General features: G+C 44.5%; 1 long non-coding RNA gene across 1 annotated transcript in view; it reads right to left on the minus strand.

Moving 5' to 3' along the window:
* Nucleotides 1-4184: 4184 nt before the first annotated feature.
* LOC132425508 (uncharacterized) overlaps nucleotides 4185-14152 on the minus strand; it is a 54455-nt gene continuing 44487 nt past the window's right edge. Inside the window, exon 4 of the long non-coding RNA XR_009519449.1 lies at nucleotides 4185-4376. This is a non-coding gene — a long non-coding RNA (uncharacterized lncRNA). The remainder of the gene's footprint in view (nucleotides 4377-14152) is intronic.

Genomic DNA, 14152 nt, shown 5'->3' on the forward strand with positions numbered 1-14152 from the left:
TTAAAGGTTGGAAGTGAGTTGTATCAGCCACACCTTGCTGCAAGTGTGGCTGGGAAATGGAACATGCATTACTGCCTCTACTATCAAGAAGGAAGGCAGTTGAAAATGTGTTGTAGAACTCAAGCTAGAGTATCTCAGCTCAGAATACACCCTCCCAGTCTGGTTTATCATTTACCTGCCCTCCATGGCCCTCGTATCTGTATTTGCGTCTGCAACGCCTGCCATATATGTTATTCTCAGCCGAGTCAGGGCATAGGTTTTGGAGTATGTTCTGGCCTTAGCCTTTCTAGGCTCACGGCAGAACTGAACATCCAAGGCCCCACCCTCCTCAGCTACTTTGCCCCATGCTTCATCTTCAGTTTCTCCTCTGGGGCAGGGTGATATACAATATGCTCAAAGAAGCAAGGGAAAGTTTTTGGCTGACCTCTTCAAAGTAGCTCTGACCGTACTGACCATATTCTTGCTGTGGCCTTGGCTGCAACTGAGAAAATATTATTTCCCCTCTACTCCATTTGTCCTATTTTTCCTTTTGATGGACTTTGATAGTTTCATACCATTTTTCAAGGCAGGCTATTGAAGTTCCAGGAGGTGACCTCTATTTACTACAATAAAATTAATGATTTATAGAAAGTCAAAATTCCACAATCCCCCAAACTCTCCTTTTATCCCTAACTACTATGTCAACAAACCACCCAGCATCCAGCATGGTTCAAAGGTCTGAATTGTGTAGCAAAATAAATCATTTTTTAAATCCCAATAGTAATGTATGGTGGGAGCATTCTTAACTTGAATTGAGTAAGGGGGAACAGAGCAGATGCAGCCAACCTTGGCTGTAGTATATTACTCAAGTTGATGTGGGCCTGAGGAGATTGGATATTTAATGTCAATGATACCATGGGGGGGGGGTGAAAAAATTCGAAGTTACACTAGAAAATAAGAAGGTAAAATTTAGGTCCCATAAGCTCTGGCCTATTTTTTCTTTCCTTCCCCTCCCCTGCTGTCATTCCCCCTGGTTTATCTTTTTTTTTTTTTTTTTTTGCGGTACGCGGGCCTCTCACTGCTGTGGCCTCTCCCGTTGCGCAGCACAGGCTCCGCGGCCATGGCTCTCTGGCCCAGCCGCTCCGCGGCATGTGGGATCTTCCCGGACCGGGGAACGAACCCGTGTCCCCTGCATCGGCAGGCAGACTCTCAACCACTGGGCCACCAGGGAAGCCCTGCCCTGGTTTCTTACCATCCTCCTCCTCACTCTCTCTCCCTTCCTGCCCGCTGGTCTATTTCTATGTCCTCTCTTAAATGTCTAGCGAGTTTTTCACTAGGGCCCTAATTTGGGTCCAGTGTTGACATTCCAATATATGCAGGACTCTGGTCCCAACCTTGCTTATTCCGAGGTACTTGATGCCGTGCTTTACATCACAATGTTCCAACCTAGATCTCTGGAGTGTGCAGAGCTGCCCAGAGCCCGTGCAGAGTTTGCTTCGTTTGGGCAAATCTGCACACTCAAGGTGGCGTCCACTCCAGGAGGCTCAGGAATCATGGAGAGAAAAGGTGTGTCTGTAGGTAGTGGAGTAGCCTGAGGCGTCTGGCTGCCCAGTAACATCCACTCACTACAGTTCAACAGGTTTGTTTTGAGCTCCTACTATATTCAAACACAGCGCGAAGTGCTGGGGATACAAAAATCCAAAAGACGTGATCCTGCTCTCAAGAAGCCCACCGTCTAGAGGAGGTAGCTGACCCCAAGAGAAATAACTTACTACACTAGAAAAGCTCTGAATTCCCCTAGTGCATTGCTTTTCACACTTTAACGTGCACGCGGATCCCCTGTGGTTCTTGTGAAAATGTCGATATGGATTCAGTGGACTTGGGAGGGACCTGGGATTCTGCCTGTCTAACAGGCTGAGGCCCACCCTGTTGTTGCTAGCAAGGTCCTAGGGCTGGGTGTTAGCCGTGAAGAGGAAGCCTAGAGGGGCCCTGGCTGCGAAAGGCCCCAGGGAGCAACTAGAGGCTGCTTCTTCCACACTTCAGGAGCGTGTGGCTTCCGCTCAGGAAGTATAAACAGCAGCATAAACAGAGCTTTTCCAGGCTTAGCCCATCCAACTAAGGCCATGTATCACTAGGTTGCCACAAACCAACGGGACATTTTTCGACCACGGGCTGAGTGATGGGGTAGTTTCAGGAGGTAAATATTTGAAAGGGAAGTAGCAAGCACAGGCTCCGGACGCGCAGACTCAGCGGCCATGGCTCACGCATGTGGGATCCTGCCGGACTGGGGCACGAACCCACGTCCCCTGCCTCGGCAGACGGACTCTCAACCACTGTGCCACCAGGAAGCCCACTCATGTTCTTCTTGCAACAGCCTTCATTTCTCTTTTCTGTCTTCACTGGGAAAAGGAGTTTCTCAGTGCACTGCAAATGCTGCAGCTCCCATAGCCCCTCCCCACATACAGGTGACTGTACTTGTCAGAATTCCTATGACACGCCACACACAGTACCTGTGCTCCGTACCCGCTTTAACAATCTGGAGCTGAAAACAATGGAAGTTGTATTCTGGTTTTGCTTTTTTAAAGCCTGAAGCCAGATGCTAGGATCTATTCTGTACTTCCGAATCTCTACTTAGAACACTTTTCCTTCTCCTTTCTTATAAAGGATTGCGTCAAGAATACACTACGTGGAAAACAAGCACTATTTACAATAGCCAGGACCATAGAAGCATCGACAGATGAATGGATAAAGAAGATGTGGCACATATATACAATGAATATTACTCAGCCATAAAAGGAGACGAAATTGAGTTATTTGTAGTTAGGTGGATGGACCTAGAGTCTGTCATACAGAGTGAAGTAAGTCAGAAAGAGAAAAACAAATACCGTGTGCTAACACATATATATGGAATCTAAAAAAAAATAGTATTGATGAACCTAGTGGCAGGGCAAGAATAAATACGCAGACATAGAGAATGGACTTGAGGACATGGGGAGCGGGAGGGGGAAGCTGGGGTGAAGTGAGAGAGTGGCATGGACATATATATACTACCATATGTAAAATAGATAGCTAGTGGGAAGCAGCAGCATAGCACAGGGAGATCAGCTCCGTGATTTGTGACCCCCTAGAGGGGTGGGATAGGGAGTGTGGGAGGGAGGGGATATGGGGATATATGTATGTATATGGCTGATTCACTTTGTTGTACAACAGAAACTAACACAGTACTGTGAAGCAATTATACTCCAATAAAGATCTATTAAAAAATAATAATAGGGCTTCCCTGGTGGCGCAGTGGTTGAGAGTCTGCCTGCCAATGCAGGGGACACGGGTTCGTGCCCCAGTCTGGGAAGATCCCACGTACTGCAGAGCGGCTGGGCCTGTGAGCCATGGCCGCTGAGCCTGCGCGTCCGGAGCCTGTGCTCCGCAACGAAGGGGCCACAGCAGTGAGAGGCCCGCGTACCGAAAAAGAAAAATAATAATAATAATAGTATCTGCCCCTCATTTAAAAAAAAAAGAAAAAAGAAAAAAGAAATCAGTGCATTTCCAGGCCATGAGACTCCAGATGTGTGCTACTGTATCAGCTTTCTATTACCATGGCTACTGCTGTGTAACAAAAAAACCACAAGCCCTCATACGCAATATACTTATTGTTCATGCATCTGGAGGTCAGCTAGTTGTCCTGACTGGGCAGCTGGGGTGACTGGGCTCTGCTCTGTGTGTCCTATCTCCCAACAGGCTCTCCCAGGCCTGTTTTCACCACAGTGGTGGAAGGTGCAAGAATGCAAGCAGAGAGATACAGTGACTTTTTTCAAGCCAATGTCTGCATTATGTCTGCTAAAATCCCTCTGTCAAAGAAAGTCACATGGCTGGGCCAGAATCAGAGTGGAAGGGGGCTCTGCAGGGTTACATGGGGAGGGCATGGTTACAGGGAAGGGAGAAAAACAGGGGCTATGAATGCAATCCATCTAGCACAGTCTTCACATGTAACAGTAACTTTCCAGTTCATAGTTACGCTGATCCAACCATCTACTCTTCTCTGCTCTAGGAAAGACAGAACAGCTGCAGAAAGTCCAGGGAAAACAAAGGCATCTGAGAGGAGGGAGAGCAACCAAGTATTTACTGACAATGCTCTATTCATAATCCACATTTAATTCACATTCAAAAGGATGTATTGACAATCTGCCAGGTTTTAATAGCTCCACCTTTAAGTGGCATCTCTGCAGCAGTAGAAATATCAAGCTTCCTGCCTCCTTGAGAAGCAAGGGCCTGGGCTCGCAAGGTAAACAAAGGGTAATGAAACAGCAAATGGCAGGGTGTCAAGTTGTTGGAAGGTGTCTAGCAGGATGCCACGGAAACACGGTTTCATTCTGGTCTCACTTAACGTCTTCATTAATGATCTGGAAGAGGGAGTAAACAGCACATTAATTATAATCACAAGTGATACTAAATTGGGATTTGTTGCCTCCACCAAAGGAAGGGACTCTGAAAGACCAGGCAGGAGATGGATCCAGCTTGGAAAAGGTGAACAGCATCTAGGAAAACATCACTGCACGTGGCAGGGGGTGGAACAAGTCATTTGGAAGCAATGAGGTTAAAAGCCAAGGAAGCTGCCTGAAATCTTTTCTGGGACAACCTAGGGTATTCACACATAAACAAAAGACGTGGCGTCAAGAAATTAGAGACAAGCAAGCTGGAGCAGGAGAGGGGAGAAAGACAACACAATTTGAATGATGAACTAGGGAGCTTGAAAATTTCCCCTTCACAGCTTCCTTCTCCTACTGGCATAGTAGCTCCCAAGGGCAGGGATTTGTGTTGATTTGTTTTCTGCTATATCTCCAGCACCTGGAATTATGCCTGGGACATACAAGCCACTTAATAAACATATGTTGAATGAATGAATGAGGAATGGAGTGTAACTCCTGAAGAAAGAATCAAAAGAGGCTTTCTCTCCATAAGGCACAAACCAGTCAAAGATGGGTTTAAAAGAAAAACAAACAAACAAAACAAACACCGGGGACTGGGAGGAAATGAACAAAGTGGAAATAAATAAAGGTCCCCAGAGAACTGAGACCCTCTTGGCTTTATCATACAGTGCTAATAGTAGTCGCAGTAGTAATAGCTGTAATAGTGGTGATAAGTATCTTCACTGTTCTAAGCGCTTTGCATGAATTATCTTGTTGAATCATCACAAAACACGGAGGCATGTTCTCATTGCCCCCATTTTATACATGAGGTATAGAAAGACTAAGTAACTTTTCCAAGGTCCACAGTGAGAGTGGTGGGATTTAAGTTGATGCAACCATATCCCGTGTTTTTTACTACTATATTACATTGCCTACCACACTGGCTTAAGGGAAAGGGGAGAGGTGGGAGGGAGAGAGGGAGGGCTAAAGGGAAGGGGAAGGAGAGGAAGAAAACCAAAAGGAAAAGTAAACAGAGTCAAAATAGGGCAGATGATTCTTCCCCACCTCCCATCAGGGAACCAAGCTCAGTGTGAGCATGAGACTGAAAACTTAATGCAGCTCTTCTCCCTGTAAGTGTTTCATGGTCTCTGCCCTAAATATCATCTAGTATTTAAAGACACATTTTTTTTTGGTACAAAATACCCCTTAATTCTAAACTGAGTACTTGATCTGGTGCTCAATTGAAGAAACCATCTGTAGTTTTCCTTTATTTTCTTCTTTACTCTTCCATTTCTCAGCTCTCTTCAAGAAAGTAAAAAGTCTGGAAGTTTATGTTTTACACATGTACTCATTATTTTTCTGTACATTATTCCTTATTTTCTTCACATTACTGCATGCCTCTGTCATTTGTACATATCAAGAGTTGAGGATGTAAAACCATATACACTGTACTTTATAGGTGATTTAAGGGACTTCCAAGGGTCATTATTTACAGGAATTGGTTTTTGTCCTACACTTTGACCTTAAAACAAAACCCCTTTGTCCTGTCCTCCTTTGAAACCACTCTACATTGCTTAATGTTTTTGCTCATGGTTCTAATTTTTAAATGATTGTCTTTGTTTTGTCTGATGTTTATTATGTGAATACTTGCAGGTCATAAATTTGTCTTCTGTAATCACCAGCATCTATAGAGGCAACATGGTCTGAGGTGGGACAGATTGACGCTAAGGCAGAGACAAACCGTGATTGGAGATGGAATCCTGAAACAGCAAGAAACTGGGTCCAGCCCTCAAGGGACTCAAAGATGTTCTAGTTCCTGAATTTTGTCCTCTGCTTCTAGAGTTTTATTCCCTAAATTTCTTCCTTCCTTCCTTCCTTCCTTCCCTTTTTTGGTTGTTCAATTTGAGTTTCTGTCTCTTACAAACAATTCCTTAATAATGCAATGACCTGGGCTTCCCTGGTGGCACAGTGGTTAAGAATCCACCTGCCAATGCAGGAGACATGGGTTCAAGCCCTGGTCCGCAAAAATCCCACATGCTGCGGAGCAACTAAGCCTGTGCGCCACAACTACTAAGCCTGCACTCTAAAGCCCGCGAGCCACAACTACTGAAGCCCGAACGCCTAGAGCCCACACTCCGCAACAAGAGAAGCCACTGCAATGAGAAGCCTGCTCACCGCAGCGAAGAGTAGCCCCCCCTCACCACAACTAGAGAAAAGCCCACTCGAAGACCCAATGCAGCCATAAATAAATAAATAAATAAAAATAATGCAATGACCTTAGGGTCTGTCTAATTTTAAAAGTCTGTGCTTTGATTCTGGGATTCTAATATTAACATTGATTGGAGGGGTCAATTTAGTGCTCTAAATTGTGCTCTGGGGGACAATGGGAAACCGTTGTTCCAGATAATTCTCATGCTGTGTTCATCTAGAGAGAACTAAGAATTCACTCTAAGTTTGATGCCCAAGTAGTGATAAATATTCCAGCGAGAAGAATTCCTAAGGCTGATCAAAGGTGGTATAAAATGTTGCTCTCTCAAAATAAAGATGACAATAGAAAAGCATTTTCCAAAGTGTGTTTCTGTTAGAATAGGGTGACCATATAATTTACTCTCCAAACTGGTACACTTTGGGGAATTAAAGTAGATGCCTTTAGCAATTATGCAAGGACAGCAGGTGTAAAATATGACTGGTCACCCTATGTAAAATATGTCTCAACAAAGGGGGTTCCTTGACCTCAAAATTTTGGGAAGTCTGCATACTATATAGTTTCTTCTTGAGAATCACAACACCCATACTATTAAAAGCTCTGAGTCCTATAGTAAAGAAACCCACTAAATGTCATCTAAACCAGCATTTCCCAACTGACTTGATTATGAAATCTTTATTTTCAATAATACCTTCTACCATCCTAGGGACTCAGTGTTCCATAGAGCATACTTCAGAATATGTTGACCTTGAACATGTCTTATTCAATTATAGTGTAACCTGCTATCTCCTGAATCTATAGGACACCAAAACAAAAATACCTTCCCACCAAGCTCCTATTTGCCTGAAATTTCTACCATTATTTCCTCCTTTAAGGACCTTTTAAAGGATATGCACATTGTAATGGGGTTAGGCATTATATCATCTGGAGAGAATAACTCATTAGCTAGCTAAACATTAGTGATAATTAGGTTATCTGAATAACCACTTACCACCCATAGATTCTGAGCGAACGGGTCCCCCAGGAATTGTCTTCAAGGGAGGAATGGGAAAAAAAGGGTCTGGATCGGAGGACACTGGCCTGTGCAGTATTTTAGTGGAGGGTTTGGTATTAATATGGTTCCCAACCTTTACTCCACCAAAGCTCACTTCTCTTTACTGGCTCCCCCATATCCCTAGTTTTAAAAGATGTTGCCTCCCAAATAAACTGAACTTACTCAACTGTAGCATTTGTAACTTTATTGTCATGTTTCCCCTGCCCTTTACTTTCTTACTTCTGAGAAAGCTCCTTCCCAACTTCAACCATGAAGTTCTAGAAAGGGCTTCTCTGGTCTTTTATAATCCCACCTCTCTGGAACTACTGACTAGTCCAGGGTGAGCCTCCTGGCCAAGCTGGGCCAATCAGGGAGCTTTCCTGGGATTGTTGACATTTGGATCAGAAGGGACAAGTCTCAGTCCCCCTTGGGCTATCAAAGCTGTTGGATGTAGGTGTGGGAGAAGCCAGTTTCCAACCATACGGAAGAAGCCGGTCTTAGACCAGGGTTTCCCAACAACTATTGACAGTTTGAGTCAGATAATCCTTGGTTTTAGGGGGGCTATTCTGTGCATTGTAGAATGTATAGCAGCATCTTGGCCTCTACCCACTAGATGCCAGTAGCATCTCCCCCCAGATATTGCCAAATGTCCCCTGGAGGGTAAAGTCACTCTCCACCATTGGTCGAACCGATCTAGAGAATGAAGCCCGTATTCAGAGAAGAGCACAGGTGAGAGCTAGGAAAATTTGAGAATGTCTTGGTGACATTTAAGGCACTGGTCCCAGTGGTCCCTGAGGCTCAGCACACCCCAGTTCTTCCTGTGGATTGATTTCATGAGCTAATTAATTCCACTTTTTTTCCCCCTAAGTTGGCTCAAGTTGAATTTCTCTAGTTGCACACAAGGGTGCTGTGTTCATCTATAATTTCCATTTGGATTTTTGACAAACTGAAAATAGCTCACTTCCTTGCTCTCTTCCTCCTGTCTCCCCCCACACCAGGTTCACGATTACATTCAAAGACCCCAAGAGTCAGGGTTCCCCTAACCCTGTCCTAGACTGAGAGCTTTGATGCATGAATGAGGACAGAGGTAGTAAAAGTGAACCCTAAGCTGGATCTAATATGCATCAAAAGAAACTAAAACAGTTTCTTTTCCTTTCTTTCAGCAGCGAGCAGCAGAATTGGGTTTGCCTAAAGATAATTTTTTTAGGGGGATGAGGGCTGTGGGGGAAGGGAAGTTTTGTGTTTTTTTTTTTTCTTCAATAGTGGGAATATGCAAGGCAAAAAATAGAATAGAAAGCTGATGTCTTAGTGTCATAGCAAGCCTTTCTCTGGAGCTGTTATAAGCCGCAGGGAATTTGGCACCAAAGCCAGTGACCATATGCCTGCTGGGTCTGAGGAAAAGATGTGCCCTGTCCTGCCAGCTCAGAGCTACACAGACATTGTCTTTTGAACCACCAGGCCCTGGGCCTCTTCAGAACGACCCCAACCCCTGCTCTAGGACTGAGCCCCCTGACAGCTCCCCCCAACCAAAGTGCACAGGCCAGTGCAAGGTAGAGCTTTCATAGGCCCAGCTTCACCCCAGGTTTGCAGCTGGGAGCAGAGTACCTAGAAAGGGGCAGGGGCTGGTACTCAGGCAGGACACATCAGGATAGCCATAAGGTTGTTAAACTATTGGAATGTTTCCACATTGGTGGGTAAATTGATGCTCTCCTGAGCCAACTGGGCAAACCTTTCCCAAACTTGATGCTCCGGGAACTAAAGGGTTAATCCCACACAGCATGTGGCCCAGGACTCAGCTTCTGAGCAAGCTTGCTTCTCTTCTGATTGGTTGATGCTGGTGCCGTCCTGGTTGTTATATATTTTAATATTAACACTGAAAGGGAAAACCGAATCCTGGGGGAAAGGGATGGGAGGGTGGCAAAGATTTCATTTATTTCCACATTCTGCTTTGGAATGATCCCGCATTGTTGCTTATTCTTTATGGATGCATTTATTCTGAAAGCATTTTGGACTTGCACTTGAAGATGAAGCAGGCTTGGCTCCTGCTGAAGACATTCACGGTCCAGCAGGGGAGAGAAGACATGCACAGTAGGTAGAGAGCGCACAGGTGATGCAGAAGGTGCTCTAGCTGGAAGGCTGCTGGGACTCAGCTGACAATACCTTCACTTCTTCTGGAGGTTGTGAGCTTTCTGTGGTTTCCTGGGAGTTGGGATGATTGGCAGTGTGCACCTGCACTCTCTTTTGGTCCTTCCTGATGGGCGCTGGTAGGAATTTGGCTTACCTCCTACCACGGAAGAAGCACACCATCATCCAGGCCATATCCAGGCTTTGCTGCCACCCACTGAGCCACCAAAGCCACATGTTTGCCACGGGACTGATGCCATTAAATAGAGCTAAATTTAAACTGGAGGGGGCTTCTGTTATAGCTATTTCCTTGGATTACTTTTACTCTTTCTAATTTAGGCATGACAAAGGAGAGAAGCTCCAGCATCCCTCCTTAATTCAACTTAGTCTCAGGTCAAGGGGAAAGAAACCAACCATTTAAAAATGTCTCCTCTTGAGAAGGCAAAGGAAAAGGCTATGGAAAATGGTGAGCTGAGTTCATTCTGGTCAAAATATAAGAAAGACCCCAAAATGACCCCTTCAATAAATATTCTCTCCCCTTCTTCCTATATCTATTTGTCCTTCCACAATATCACCCCATCCCTCTGCCATCCTGGCCCCATTAAAGCAGGATCCTATGCTCATGCAACAGTCAACTATTAACTGATAAGGCTTAACAACTCCCAGTAGGTATTTGCATTTTAATAGAGAATTATTGAAGACCAAAAAACTTTCAGAGTCCGAAAGAACAAAGCACCGAGTTAGAGACTGTGAGGTAGATATTTGGGAGAGCAGAAAATTGTCCAGATTACTCTCAAGCTTAACATGTTTATTTTGTCCCCTTCACAAGGGACATTTGTCAAACCCCCTTCATGTGTTCTCCCCTCTGATCCCCACTCCCATCCCATCTCTACAAACACATCAGCTATGGGGTACCTGAGAGAGAGAGCCGTCTTTTATTTAGTGAAAATTCTGATAAACCATTCTGGTTATGGAAGGCTAGCACTCAGGGTGGGGGGGAGTGAATTGGTTGGCTTAGGAAGATATAAAGAGAGGGTGGCTGGGTTGGAAGCTATCCTCTAAAATGGAGGAAATAAGAAAAAAGAGATGTAAAAAAGAAACGAATGGAGAATATGGGGATAGATCATGTCTTCATATGGAAGACTGGCCAGTAAGAAGTTCATGGTACAAGAAAGACCAATGGACTTAATAGGGATATTTAATGTTTAATTTTAAGTTGGGGTGTGTATGTATGCATATGCACTTGCATGTGCTACACTGAGTTAAAAGCAGCCCCCATACCCTCAAAATTTCAGTAAAAGTTTGCTATGCCTGTGTCAACATGCAATTTTAGGGAAGTGCATGTGCTTGAGTAAGCAGTACTGGCTGCAATCCCAGATAAACACTGAAACAAATGAACCTGAACACAACATGTCTTCATTTCTCACCCTGGCCACAATGAGGACACGGCATTTGAAACACATGGCCTCCAAGGTCAAGGAACTGCATGATGTTAAGAATGACACCGATCGTGCAATGTGGAAAAGGAACAGCATAGAGGACGTAGAAGGGAGATTGAGAATCAAACGGAAGCAGGAGACTGAAGCCAGAGGTGACTGGGAGGAACTTAAAAGTCACAGAGAATAGTATGGTTTGTTGGGAGGGATGCTGATTTCTGGCAAAAGTGAGATAGGAATTTGAGTTGATCTTTAAATCTTTAAAGACAAGGTGATTGCAGGCTGAGAGAATTGGGGACATCTAGATCGCTGACATTTAGTCACTCTGAGATAGGGGTACCTGCCCTTCCCCCAGTGGTATTTCCAATATGTGCCTGTTTCAATCTTCTGGCCATCTTTAGCATGGACATGGAAAGAATAAATTAATTTTCCAGGAAAAATGGGAAGTCAACTGTTTCCACTCTTAGACAAAAGACCATGAAAAGGCACAGGCTAACAAGCCGTTGGGCCTGAAATGACAAAAGCAGCAGCATCCTTGAGTAGGGTTGTTCTCAGTAATGGGACACAGGATGGGCCACAGCACCACCCAATGGGGAACTCTGTTTTCAGGCCAGGTCCCAAGTAAAAAGAGACTCTTCCCACCAAAGGGGTGCAAAATCCTGCTCACACGTTTACAGATAGTGTTTGGGAAACAGCAACTAGACCACAGAGAGGGAGAGAAGTGCATGGTTAGCACCCTCAAAGGTGCAGCCACAATATAAATGCTAATGTGAAAACTATGCAGGACTTCAAAGGGATCTGCCTGGCTGCAGAAACCACGGCTGACACAGGTCAGCTTGAGAGAACTCATGGCCAACAGAGAGAGGGCTCAGAATAGAGACAGAGTCACAGGCCCAACAACCTAGACCAAAAATTTACAAAAAGGACAGGAGAGAGGCCAAGCCTCCCTAGACAATATACATAGAGGGGATTTTGAACATTGTGGATGCCAATGCCAAGAACTTTCTGCAAATAGCAATGAGGGCACAGGAGTGGCTGCCCTAAGATCTATTCTTCATTCTCCTCCTGCTCTGCTCTATATCCCACAAGGTGTCTGTGTTAAGAGGGTGAGAGATGGGCTGACCCTGCAGCTGCATTTCCCAGGCTGCCCTGGGCTCAGCCACGGGGAGGCAGTCGTGGGAGACTGGAGCTGGAGGAGGGAGAAGCAGGGACTTCCTCTAGCAAGGGCTGTGTCTGAGCTGCCAGCTCCTGCCAGCTAGGCCTGTGGCGGTTCCTGTGTCTCCAGGTGACCCCGGCCCCTGGGCTCCAGCAATGCTGCCTTCCCCCTTTGTCCCTCCAGCTCAGAGGCGGCAGTGGCCTTCTGCTGTTGCAAATCTCTGGGCCGCCTCGATCTCCCATTTGTCTTCTTAACATTTCCATCACCCATGTAACCAATTCCCCACATTAAGCTCCCTCTGTTTTAAATATCCAGAAGGTTTCCGCCGTCCTGGTTAGAACCTGGCCAATACAGCCCTGAAATAGGAAATATCATCATGCAGAACAATAGGGGGATGAGACGTTGTGGGCATAACCATGAAGAAGTGGAACACAGGCCGAGGACCTACACCCCATTGGTTAAGGACCCCACCCCAACCTAGAGAGAGGGTACTGGAAGGTAACACTGGAAAAAGGCTGGTTATGCTTAAGCAAACATTTAGTGAAGTGTTTGAACACAGTTTTCATTCCAGTGTGTGGATTCAGTGATTCTCCCCCAATCTTTTTGTAATGTTAATGAATGTGGGTTCTATGAGATCAAAATTTTTGATATGGAAATAATTTTACTCACAGAAAAGTGGCAAACATAAGAATAGGACAAAGGACACCCATGAGCCCTATCCCCAGATTGACATACTGCTGGCATTTTATTCATGTGCATAATAATGTTCTCCCTCTCATATATAAAACTTACGTGATTATTTTAATTGCACAACCATACTATATAATTACATAATACTTTTCTGAACATTTGAGAGTAGGTTGCCTACATCATGGCCTGTTACCCCGAATTACTTCAGTGTGTATTTCCTAAGAATTGGGATATTCTAAATCACCATAACACAGTTATCAACTTCAGTGAATTTAACTCTTATCTAACGTGTTTAGGGTATTCCAACTGATAATTGACCCAATGATGTCAATTGACCTAATACTGTTTATAGCACTTTTTTCCCAGCTCAGCCTTTCTTTGTATTTTATGACACTGACACTTTTGAAGACTATAATGCTTCTCTCTCTCCCTCTCTCTCTTTCAATAGAACTTTCCTCATTTGGGATTGGTCTGATATTTCCTCATAGTTATATTCAGGTTAGGCATTCCCGACCAGAATACATCATTGATGTGTCCTTCTCAATGAATGACATTTGAAAGCACACACCATCCCTCTGCCCCTCATGGGTGATATCAATCTTTATCATCTGGTCGAGATGTTGTGCGATTTCTGCACTGAATAGTTACTGTTCTTTCCTTTGCAAATGGTGACCAGTCTCTAGAGAGACACTTAAGGCCATGCAGATCTCCTGCTCCTTGTGAAAATTACCTCCTAGATTTAATCTATTGGTGATTCTTGCCTAAGCCAATCTTTATTATGATAGTAATAAAATGGTAATTTCCCACTTCAGCACTCCCTGTCCATTGACTGGTGAGAATTTGGCATTTTACTATAAGCAAGAGCCTTCCCTTCTCCCTTGTGTGTTTGTTTATCTACCTATTATTACAATGGATTCATCAATTTCTAATTTTTCAATAGTTTATAATTCACTGTTTTCCTTAGTTATTTGATATTCACATTATCCCAGATTTTGCTGGTGGGAACCCTTTCAAGCAGGCTCTTGGGTCCTCCCTACATGCACTCATCATTTTTTTAAGCACTTCCTTACGCTCTAGTATTTATTAGAAGATGTCTGAGGCTCATCTTGTACTTCCCAGGGGAGG

The sequence above is a fragment of the Delphinus delphis genome, chromosome 5 (genome assembly GCF_949987515.2).
Source record: "Delphinus delphis chromosome 5, mDelDel1.2, whole genome shotgun sequence".
Classification (NCBI taxonomy): Eukaryota; Metazoa; Chordata; class Mammalia; order Artiodactyla; family Delphinidae; genus Delphinus; species Delphinus delphis.